General features: G+C 45.7%; 2 long non-coding RNA genes across 3 annotated transcripts in view; one reads left to right on the top strand and one right to left on the bottom strand.

Moving 5' to 3' along the window:
- The window catches only part of LOC123386109, a 28,088-nt gene extending 18,955 nt beyond the window's left edge, over window positions 1-9,133 (bottom strand). For both annotated transcript variants that reach the window (XR_006599682.1, XR_006599683.1), the window contains exons 1-2: window positions 8,657-9,133; window positions 7,931-8,030 (exon numbers count right to left, since the gene is read on the bottom strand). This is a non-coding gene — a long non-coding RNA (uncharacterized LOC123386109). The remainder of the gene's footprint in view (window positions 1-7,930; window positions 8,031-8,656) is intronic.
- Window positions 8,025-9,677, top strand: LOC123386108. The gene is made up of 2 exons (XR_006599681.1): window positions 8,025-8,198; window positions 9,030-9,677. It is a non-coding gene; the product is annotated as an uncharacterized LOC123386108 (long non-coding RNA).
- The last annotated feature ends 2,435 nt before the right edge of the window (window positions 9,678-12,112 follow it).

The raw sequence follows: 12,112 nt of genomic DNA, 5'->3' as shown, positions 1-12,112 counted from the left end.
ACCTCAGAAGTTTTGGTTGGAGGGACAAGCCTGAGGCAGACTAGGAAATCTGGGAGGAAAACTTTTAATAAGTCTAGCCTTTACCTAATATCAGCTAACTTTTATTCCGTTTGTTAAAGGCCCCCTATGTGCTGTGTGGGCAACAGACACTTTGTATACATCATGTTGTTTAGTATTGGGCTGTTTTATCAACAGGAAACCGCGGTTTCACAAAGTTTACTTGCCCACGGTCCCTAAACTCATAAGCACTAGCCAGGATTCAAACCAGAATGCAAGTCCAGATCCAGACTTCCCTGCCCCTTCTACCTGACCACAACACAGTTATGCCAACATCACAAATCAGGGGGAGGTGACCAGCTACTGGAAGTCTCCAAAGTTCCCATAATATCAGTTGCAAGTCTTTATTTAAATAAAAGGACAGAAGTCTCACACAGGTATCTCCTGCTTTTGAAAAATCTGTGTTCTTCTACTTCGCATTTACAAAAGACTGACATTAGTACCTGTTTTCACTAACTGAAAGAAATCCAAAGATGATTTTTGCTTTTGTGACAAAAAGCAAAAATAACATTCAGCATTTGTTTTGCAGCAACAGCCCCACCCCCCACCCCCCTCCACATCTCAGCATCAAGCTGCCAGAACTTTGAACTGGGTCTGTGAGCATCTGGGCTTTATGTCGATTTATTTTGTGCATCCGTCAGCAAGATGTGTCCTACGGTATCAGAAAGGCCTAGCAAAGGTTATTTTTGGGGTCCAGAAATGCTCAAAATTTTTTCCATATAAATTTTGTTTTTAGAAAAGGCCACTCTGGGGAGCCTGGTTAATGGCAACCATTTCTTCACTTTAGGCCACTTCTGCCTCCAAGAGGTTTCAGAGAGCAGAGGAAACCTGTGAAGCATTCTCCTGACCTCCTGGATTTTCAGATGCTACACTGAGAAGGATTTTACCTTCCTCTCACTAGATCAGGACTGGTATTCGTTCTTAGCGGCTTCTGCACAATGCAACGTACTACTCAAAAGGGAGATCTGGTTAGCCTCTGGGATGTGTGAGCAGCCCTGCTAAGCCCTGACTCAGATTCTGTGTCCTTTTGAATTCCCAGCACATAGAACTTTCCATTCCTTGCCTTCCTCCACATCCACCTCCTGGCAGCTCCCACCCCCTGTGTGCGTATACACACACACACACACACACACACACACGCACACACATATACACACATGCTCCAGAGAGCACAGGGGACAACAGGCATGAACCCATTGGTCTTCCAGTGGTGACAAAGGGAATGTTGTGTGCCCCACAGAGGCAGCCTGTTTTGTTCTCAGACCTTGGGGATCAGGGCCAGCCTGTGGCATGGTTCCCATGTAATGGGGATGATACTTGTGAATATATATTAAACTGGTGTGTTTTCTTTCCGATTAAATCATGGTGTTCTGTGGCTCTCCACCCATTTAATCAACAGGTTTCCATGCTTCAGGGAAAGGGAGATGCCAAAGAGAACAACCAGGTCATTGCTCAGCTTTGGCCTGCCAAATTCTTTTTTTTTTTTTAATCCCTTGCAAGACAACAGTAGTGAACAGTGGCCTCAAAAGTGGGGTGTGCCAACACATCGGGTGAAGGAAAAAATATTAACACTTCTATTTTCGTTTTTATCTTATCCTTTAGGATGCCTATGGTGGGGGGCACCTGGATGGCTCAGTCAGTTAAGCACCTGACTTCAGCTCAGGTCATGATCTTGTGTTTGTGGGTTTGAGCCTCGCATCAGGCTCTGTGCTGACAGCTCTCCTGGAGCCTGCTTTGGATTCTGTGCTTTCCTCTCTCTCTTCCCCTCCCCCGGTCATGCTCTGTCTCTCTCCCTCTCTCAAAAAATGAATAAAACTAAAAAAATTTTTTAGGGGCGCTGGGTGGCTCAGTCGGTTAAGCATCTGAATTCGGCTCAGGTCATGATCTCTCAGTTTGTGGGTTCGAGCCCCCCATCAGGCTCTGTGCTGACAGCTCAGAGCCTGGAGCCTGCTTCGGATTCTGTGTCTCCTTCCCTCTCTGGTCCTCTCCTGCTCACACTCTGTCTCTCGCTCAAAAATAAATAAAGATTAAAAAAATATTTTCTTAATTTTTTAAAATTTTTAGATAAAATACCTATTGTGGGATATGTTTTATAAAACACATAATACATTAGTATAGTGTCACATATATAAAATCATAAACATATGTATGATATACACATATATCAAATATGTACATATTCAAAAAAAGTGTTGCTTAGAGTTTTATATGTTGACTTTTACTCCAAGCCATAGGGAGAGAGAACTTAAATATTCATTCATCTAGGGGAGAAGCAGACCACATTTCCAGCGGCAGAAAGTGGGAGAAAGAACAGGAAGAGAAGCAAATAGTGTGAGGAAGGGGGACATGTCCCACTCTCTATTTGGGCTTGGGACCCTGTTGGGTCAGTCTAGGAGACTCCCAGAGCAGTGGGCTATTCCTTCTTTCCTCGGGCACGTTAGGGAAAGTCCGCATCCAACCTGGGTGGCCAAGGCTGACGATGGTGAAGAAATAGGTGGGCTGCAAGAGGGTCTCACGGAGCCCTAAACTCTGCAGTTCTCTGTAAGTACTTACTTGGAACCAGTAGAGCACAGAAAGTTGAGGGAGAGTGAGAGGCCACAGAATGTTACGAACCAAATGACCAGAAGGACAATTGATGCGGGAGCCAAAGAGCCTGCTGAGACCAGCTTCACCTGAGTGAGCACTTGGCAGTCACTGGATATTCAAAAACCAGATCAAACCAGTCACCCTACAGAGAAGACCAAGAAGGACGAGGAGGATGGTTCCCAGACCCACCACCCTCATGAGGACCCGTGCATAGCCATTCCCACTCGGACACTCCTGCCACAAAATATCATTTGTTATGGGTTGAATTGCGTCCCCCACCAAATTTATATGTTGAATTCCTAACCCTTTAATAAGATTTCTGCACCCAGTCTCAGTGTGGCGAGAGGGGTTTTTCACACACCACCAAGCAATTCTCTGACACCAGCTGGGGGTCCCACAATGTAACTCAGTTCTGACGCTGTCTACCCAGCGATAACATCAGGTTCCACAGGTAAAGGGCTCAGTCCTACTAGACTGCCCTTCCTCCGATACTTCAGATGCCAATTGTAGGCCCAGGTTATCACCCGTGCTTCTTATTGGAGGTTCCAGTGACCTCCCACACACACACCACCCCACCCCCCGCTTTTGGATTTGATTAATTTGCTACAGTGGCTCACAGAACTCAGGGAAACATTTTATTGATGGAAGACACGCATACGGTGAGGTATGAGCAAAGGGCACAAGGCTCCCATGCCCTGGCTGAGCATGCCACTGCCCTTGAATCACACCGTCCTGAACGCACTGTGAACTCCATCCTTTTGGGTTTTTACACAGGCTTCTTTACATAGGCACAATGGATTATATCATTGGCCATTGGCAATTGAGTCACCCTGCAGCCCTGCTCCTAGTGCCAAAGATGGGGGCGGGAGGGGGGCAGGGGGGGCAGACTGAAAGTTCCAGCCGTCCAATCACAAGGTTGGCTTCGCTGGCAACCAGCCCCATCCTTAGGTGTGGTCCAAGGTTAACTTCATTAACACAACAGAGGACACCTTTATTGCTCTCATCACTTGGGAAATATCCAGAGTTTTAGGAGCTCTGTGTCAGAAATAGGACAAAGGCCAAATATAAATTTCTTACTAGAAATCGCAGTATCACACCCCTAGTACCTCACAATGTGACCTTATTTGGAAATCAGATTGGTGCAGATATAATTAAGATGAGGTCATATTGAATAGGATGAGTCCCTAGTTCATGACTTGTACCCTTATATACAATGGGAAACTGGGAGACATAATCAACCCTACTAACACCTTGACTTTGGACCTCCAGCTTCCAGAACTGAGAGACGATCAATTTCTATTGTTTCAGCTACTCAGACTGTGGTCCTTTGTTACAGCGATGCCAGCAAATTAATACACCATCTTTCCTAAAGGCCCAAGGTGTGTGGGGAGAAATCTGAAAGACTAGATCTATAGCCAAGAGGGGCTGAGCGAGCCTGGAGAGATTATTCTAAACTAAAAGAAAATGAGGTCTTTCGAATTCCCTTTCAAAGAGACAAGTGGAAGTCTCTGCACCCACCAGAGGAAATACAGTCCGTAGAGGAAGGTAAGAACAATCGCAAGGAATGTTGCCCTTTTCTGTACATCTGAGTATACTAAGATTTCCACCCAGCTCCACTCAATCTCTCAGAGATTTTGGCCTCCTGTTCCTCTGTTTCTGGGCCACCAGAGCCCAGCCTCCTGGACATTTTATGTTTTCCAGTCTGGTCACTTATGATATTATAGTCTTATACTAAATCCCAGCCTCCTTGCTCCCGGCTTAGGCCCAGGCAGCAGCTTCCAAAGTTGTACGGGGGCAGTGACCCACTGGAGCGGTCTGGGCAAGCTCACAAGATTTTGAATTTTCAGGAAGCTTAGGAGCCAGTTGTTAAATACAGGCATTATTTAAAATTAAATTACAGGGGTTCCTGGGTGGCTCAGTTGGTTGAGCATCTGACTTTGGCTCAGGTCATGATCTTGTGGTCCATGGGTTTGAGCCCCATGTTGGGATCTGTACTGACAGCTCAGAGCCTGGAGCCTGCTTCGGAGTCTGTGTCTCCCTCTCTCTCTGCCCCTCCCCTACTCACGTTCTGTCTCTCTTTCTTTTTTCTTTTTTTTTAAATCTTTTTATTTATTTTTGAGACAGAGACAGAGCATGAGCAGGGGAGGTGCAGAGAGGGAGACACAGAATCCAAAGCAGGCTCTAGGCTCTGAGCTGTCAGCAAAAAGCCCGACGTGGGGCTCGAACTCATGAGCTGTAAGATCATGACCTGAGCCCAAGTCAGACGCCCAACCGACTGAGCCACCCAGGTACCCCCTTTTTTTTTAATTTTTTAAAATGTTTTTATGTCTCTCTTTCAAAAATAAACATTAAAAATTTTTTAATAAAAAAAATTAAATTACAAACACAGTGAAATAAATTGTAGAGTTTTCAAGAAGTAATAAATAGAAGCATAGCTTGGCAGATACATTATGTTTTGTTACAAATTGAAGGTTCGTGACAACCTTACACTGAGCAAGTCTATCAGCAGCATTTTTCCAACTACATTTGTTCACTTCCTGTCTCTGTGCCACATGTTAGTAATTCTTGCAAGATTTCAAAGTTTGTCATTATTATCATATTTGTTATGGTGACCTGTAATCAGTATGATTCACTGAAAGCTCAGATGATGGTTAGCATTTTTTAGCAATAAAGTATTTTTATTTTTAGCAATAAAGGATTTTTTATAATTTTTAAAATGTTTATTTACTTATTTTTGAGAGAGAGAGCACAAGCAGGGGAGAGGCAGAGAGAGGCAGAGAGAGGCAGAGAGAGAGAGAGAGAGAGAGAGAGAGAGAGAGAGAGAGAGAGAGACAGAATCCGAAGTAGGCTCCAGGCTCTGAGTTATCAGCACAGAGTCATGTGGGGCTCGAACTCATGAACCCTGAGGTCATGACCTGAGCCAAAGTCAGATGCTTAACTGACTGAGCCACCCAGGTGCCCCAATAAAGTATTTTTATTTATTTATTTATTTATTTATTTATTTATTTATTTATTTATTTATTTTTCTTATTTTTTATTTTTTAATTTACATCCAAGTTAGTTGGCATATAGTGCAATAATGATTTCAGGAGTAGATTCTAGTGATTCATCCCCTACATATAATACCTAGTACTCATCCCAACAAGTGTCCTTCTTAATGCCCCTTACCCATTTAGCCCATCCCCCTTTCCATAACCCCTCCAGCAACCCTCAGTTTGTTCTCCATATTTAAGAGTTTCTTACACTTTGTCCTCCTCCCTGTTTTTATATTATTTTTGCTTCCCTTCCCTTATGTTCATCTGTTTTGTATCTTAAATTCTACACTAGGAGTGAAGTCATATGATATTTGTCTTTCCCTAATTTTGCTCTGCATAATACCCTCTAGTTCTATCCACATAGCTGCAAATGGCAAGATTTCATTCTTTTTGATTGCCGTGTAGTACTCCAGTGTATGTGTGTATATATATATATATATATATATACACCACTTCTTCTTTATCCATTCATCCATCGATGGACATTTGGGCTCTTTCCGTACTTTGGCTATTGTTGATAGTGCTGCTATAAACGTTGGGGTGCAACGTTCGAAACAGCACACCTGTATCCGTTGGATAAATACCTAGTAGTGCAATTGCTGGGTTGTAGGGTAGTTCTATTTTTCATTTTTTGAGGAACTTCCATACTATTTTCCAGAGTGGCTGCACCAGCTTGCATTCCCACCAGCTGTGCAAAAGAGATCCTCTTTCTCCGTATCCTTGCCAACATCTGTTGTTGCCTGAGCTGTTACTGTTAGCCATTCTGACAGGTGTGAGGTGATATCTCATTGTGGTTTTGATTTGTATTTCCCTGATGATGAGTGATGTTGAGCATTTTTTCTTGTGTCTGTTAGTCATCTGGATGTCTTCTTTGGATATTTGGTTTTTGCCCAATAAAATATCTTTAAATTAAGGTGTGTACATTGATTTTTTATACATAGTGCTGTTGCACACTTAATAGACTACAGTATAGTGTAAGCATAACTTTTAAATGCACTGGGAAACCAAAAAATTCATTTGACTCACTATATTGTGATACTTGCTTTATTTCATTGGTCGGGAACCAAACCCACACTATCTCTAAGGTATGCCTGTATTCAAAAATCAACATTTCCTAATTATTCTGGTGAGGGAAACAAAGGCAAGAGAAAGTAGCTTAAACGAAATTTCCTTACAGCTTGTAGCCCACTGATCGACGCCTGAAACATGCAGAGCGTGACTTTCCTCAAGGAACTCATGGCTGCCTTACTTCCTTAATGTGTCTGTTTCATTAAAGACTGAAATTAACCTTAACAGTTGCTAGCCTGTCAAGGTCCCGAAAGCCTTGCTTCCAAATTCCTTAGAGACTTACGCTATCCCTAACCCCCACTAATTAAAAAGCGTATGATCAGTCACTCTTCACAATCCCATGACGCTCTTTCTGCCCACAGGTTCTGTCATAAAAATCACCTTTTTGCACCAAAACAAGTCTCAAGAATTCTTTCTTAGCTTTTCACTCATGAACCCCACTTCAAATTTCATCAGTTTCACTCTAGTTTATGATTACCTGTGCTTCTGGGGTGCCTGCGTGAGTCAGTTGGTTGAGCATCCGACTTCGGCTCAGGTCATGATCTCATGGTCTGTGAGCTCAAGCCCCTCATCGGGCTCTGTGCTGACAGCTGGGAGCCTGGAGCCAGGAGCCGGGAGCCTGGAGCCTGCTTCTGATTCTGTGTCTCCCTCTCTCTCTGCCCCTCCCCTGCTCACCCTCTGTCTCTCTCTCAAAAATAAATAAACATAAAAAAAAAAAAACACCTGATTATCTGTGCTTTAGAGGTTGTTTGTATCTATTGCCTCTGTATGGTGGAAATAACTTTATAATGAATTGCTACTGTGCATTTCTTGCCTATTTCATGTTCAGTGAAGTCATGCTGGTAGCTTGAAATCGACTATGGTGGCAGCATTTACACCCTGGAAACTGGCAAATGCTTCAGCACCACCACCCCCTTCCAGGAGTGCCCGCTGGATTTTACCAGCATGCTAATGCATAGATGCTGACACAGGTGTCTTTGTTCTGATAAAGTAGCAGATGAACCGAAAAAAGCTTGAGAAACAACTGTTATCAGGTGTGCCCTGGTCTGATTTGGGATTGAAACCATCGAGAAGTGATGAAAACAAACCCAGTCTTTCACAGCTCCACAGAGGAGGGAGATACCCAGTGAGACCACCCCTGTGTTCCCAGACTTGGTTGGGACCCTGAACAAGTAGCTACTGACCTCAGTATCTGTGTTCTCTTTTGCCACTATCGAAGATTCACAGTGCTGAGCGGGGAACCTCTGAGCTGGCTTCTACCGAACCATTTCTAGTCCGGCTTCCCTGCAGCAAGAGAATGAGGAAACTGAGATGGGCCCCAACCTCCAGGACCGAATCACGGCACTCTGAAATCCACTCTGTAAACAACCCCCCTCCGCTGACCAACAGGGTATTTTTACTAGCTGGCGGAGCTGAATCCTTGGGAAGACTGCTCTCTTTACAGAGTAACAGGTATAAAAATAGCAGGTGGCCCCACTTCGGTGATAGGTGCCAAGCACAGTGGTTCTGGGACCACAGCAAGTCACGGCAGCGCTCAGCGCTCGGGGGCTGAGCGGGGCTTGTAACCAGATCCGCCACTTAACCAACTATGTGGCCCTGGGCGAGCGATGATCTGTCTAAGCCTCCCATCTCCTCATCTGTAAAGCAGGGAAACAGAGACTGTCAACAGTTGAATGAGCCAGATCAAGAGATTTAAGTATATATTTTCCAGAGTTATAATGTTAACCAATGAATGCAGCAGAGGAGAAGTAGTAGTTTACATACACATAAATGGGAAGGGGGTGTCGTAGAGCTGGTGACATAATCTAAACCGTTGCTATGACAGCAGAACAACAGAATTCAAGCATATCATTTAGAGAGAAGGGGTAACTCCCAGAAGCAGTAAAAAACAGAGCGGGTAAATTAGTTACCTTTAGGCTCTGGGACTCAAGGTGGGAAGAGTCACAGCTGTTGCTTTGCATTGTTGGATTTTCCGATTTGGGGTTTTTTTTTTTTTTTTTTTTACTTCTTAATCCTATTCATGTGTTCCCTCGATTCAATTTTCAAAGAAGATAGCTGTGTATTATATTAGCTAGAATTGTAGCCTCTTGAAAAGTGAGTTGATTTCATTTGTTCTTTTCTCCGGAGTTGAGTTTACATGCCTTGCGATGGGAACACTGGAAATAGTTTGTTTTCATAGTTTCTAGGCTTTGTAAGTTTCTGTAGCTCCTTTAAGTCTGGTTTGCATGTCTCTTGATTTATATGTTGGTGAATCATTCCAAATAAAGCCTTCTTTTCTTGCAGAAATGTGTGAAGAAATGGCACCAGATGATTCAGAGTTTGAAATGAATGCTTTCATCCCCAGAGCACTAAACCGGGCGGCCGGAGTCTGCCTCGGGCTTGGTGTCTCCAGCAAACCCCACGCCCACCCCCAGCCCCACCCCCATCTCCAGGCCAAATAGGAAATCTTGGCCCTGTCAACCCCCAATTCACAGTCTTGTAAGGGGTGTTTGGAGAGGCTTCAGGAGACCCACAAACCCCCAGAATTACATACGCAACCGTGTGCTTTCCTGGGAAGGGTCTGTAGTCTTCAGAGTTTTAGTCTCCAGGACCCTAGAACTGAGGGTTAGACCCTAGAACTGTAGGTCTCTGATACTCCTGCCGAAACAAACTTAAGTGGTTTTTACACCCACAGAAACAGTAAAGACTGTGATTCTCCACCCCTCCTTGTGTTTGTAACTAGAGTGGTGGCTAACAGCTCCAACTCTGGACCAGACTGCCTGGGTTCGAAGCCTACTTCCACCGTGTCCCAGCTGTGTGGCCTCAAGCAAATGACTTAACCTCTCTGTGCCCCTGCACTCTCAATTAGAGCCTGGGGCCAGTAATCGCACCTACCTCGCTGGTTTGTTTTTCTGAGGGTTAAATGAGTTAGTACAGATAAAGTGCTTAGAACGGAGCAGAGTTACGTGGTCTTTGGCCCATCCTCCAGGCAGACTGACAGTTCCGAGAGGTCACCCCCAGCTGAACTGTGTGGGTAAATCTTCTGTGTGCCTGCAGATGTAGGTGAAGCGCATCCTGGTAATCATGCCTTAGAAGGCCCTAAATGCACAGCTGACACCACAGAGCTCCTTGGAAAAGAGCAGAACCTTCCAGTTGATGGGCGTTGTGTGTTGAGGGGTGGGGGTCAGAGGTCAGGGTGATTCCTGTATTAAGCACCCCTTCCACGGCCTCCTGGGACCCCTTTATTTGCTGGGCTAGAATGGCTGGGCTAGAATCCTTACCATCATCCCATCTAACCGCCCTCTTCTGAGCTCACCTGGCCGACACGCCCTCATCCTGAAAGACCCAGCTTGAGTCCCTCCTCTGAGAAGTCTTTTGTGAGCACCTCCTCCCTGCATGAAACCTGTTGTTCTCCCTTGGGGACCCCCTGCACCCTGTGCCCCTGCGTGCCTTTCCCTATGCCGAGCGATGTTCCCACATTAGCTCATTTACTCCTCACGACAACCCCTGGAGTAAACAGAAGAGATTATTATCCCCCCGTTACAGATCAGGAAATTTAGGCTGGGAGAAACTTCTTTATAAAACATCTCTTGGAGGCCAGGACAATGCTTCAATCCCCTTCTACAGACTTCCTCTGTTTCTACCTAATTCCAGCAGCATTTTTTTTTTTTTGCCATTAATTTGTTTCAAATCTCCTGTGACCCTCCTGAAGACAGATCATATCTGATTCATTTCTGTACCTCAAACATCCATCACAGTGTGTAGCACACAGTAGGTATTCAATAAATGGATGGATGGATCTTGAATTCAGGCTCTGCAAAATTTCTGCCCCGGCTCTCCCCAGATTACAACCTTGAAAAAAGGCCTCCAGCCTTGGGGCACCTGGGTGGCTCAGTCCATTAAGCGTCGGACTGTTCACGTCCACTCAGGTCGTGATCTCACGATTGGTGAGTTCGAGCCCCTGTGGAGCCCTGTACTGACAGCACTGAACCTGCTTGGGATTCTCTCTCTCTCTCTCTCTCTCTCTCAAAATAAATAAATAAATAAATAATTTTTTTTAAAGCTTCCAGCTTTGATCTCGTGACTTTTAAGCAATTAATTCAATAAACAAGTATTTATTTAGTGTCTACTACGTGGCAAGCAGGGAGGATACAGCAGGAAACAAAACAGCAGAACCTCCTAGAGGTGCTCGTGTTCTCTTCTCACGGACAGAACCTTCGTGGGGACCTCCTCTCGGCAGCACCATCATGATGCCTCTTGCTAGAAGACTGTGGTGAACAGTACAGACATGCCCTCTTGGAGTTCCAACCCTGATGAATAAATACACGGATAGCAACAAAAAACTACTCCCACACTCAAACCAAAATACCGCCAGCTCCCGGGCAGGTTAACAGTCCCGGGGCCCCTGTGTCAGGCACAGGCCTCCTGGTGTCCTCCTCTGGGTTCACTGTTCCCACTTCCTGGGCCGCTGCTTCCCCCGCCTCCCTCCTCCTGGGTGCTGACCCAGGGGAAGAGCCTGGGCAGGTCCAGGATGCTGCCGTCTCGCCTGGGCTGCTGTCGGCATGGGGATCAGGGGGAAAAAGTGCTGCCAGGAGCACAGGGTGGGGAAGCCAGGAGCTGAGGCGAGAGCTGGCTCTGGGTTGGTGGCAACTGGGACACTGGAGGTCACTTGCAGGGACATACTTCAGAGGCGCTGAGACTGACCAGGGGCCCAAGGTCACAGGGCTCACCACATACGTCTTTCCTGGTATCTTCCTTACAGGCACAGATTTTTGACTATGAAGTCCCCTGTAGCTGTGGAAGGGATGGCAAGTATCGTCTCTCACCGCAAAGAAAATCTCAGATTATGAAGGCTCCGTGCAGAGCCCAGGTGAGTCAGACCAACCCTTGAGTCTTTCCTTCCAGTTGCCCCTCTATCCACCCTACAAGACAAACACAGCTGTGAAGCCATCGGACCTCCTTACACAATGCGACAGGGTCCTCAGCAGCCCTTTCTGGGTCTCCCGCACGTGCTCACCTTCCACCCAACTAACCCTGGGCACCATCGGTCTAACACCCTCTTCCACACACCCCTGCAGCTTCCGTAATCAGCTATTTTCACTTCAGTGACTCTATATACGTGCATTGGGTTACTTGGGGTGGATTTGGGGAGGCTGGAATTTAGAGGCTTCTTCACCTTCCAGGGTCCAGATCACCTCTTGATTTGGAGGTATAGGGCTGCAGCCTAAGAGGATTCTCTTATTCTATTAAACCAGTTGAAGGAGAAAGCCCGGAAGGAAATCAGAGTAAAGGAGGGGGTCACAGCATAGGTGCCTGGACGAACTGGGTTTGCCCTTACTTTTATGCAGTGTGGAGCCCCTTTACTTTCTTCCCTCCCTTTCCCCCTG

The sequence above is a fragment of the Felis catus genome, chromosome B3 (genome assembly GCF_018350175.1).
Source record: "Felis catus isolate Fca126 chromosome B3, F.catus_Fca126_mat1.0, whole genome shotgun sequence".
NCBI classification, from domain to species: Eukaryota; Metazoa; Chordata; class Mammalia; order Carnivora; family Felidae; genus Felis; species Felis catus.
The sequence above is the reverse complement of the archived record's forward strand: the minus strand, read 5'-3'. Positions and strand labels throughout refer to the sequence as shown.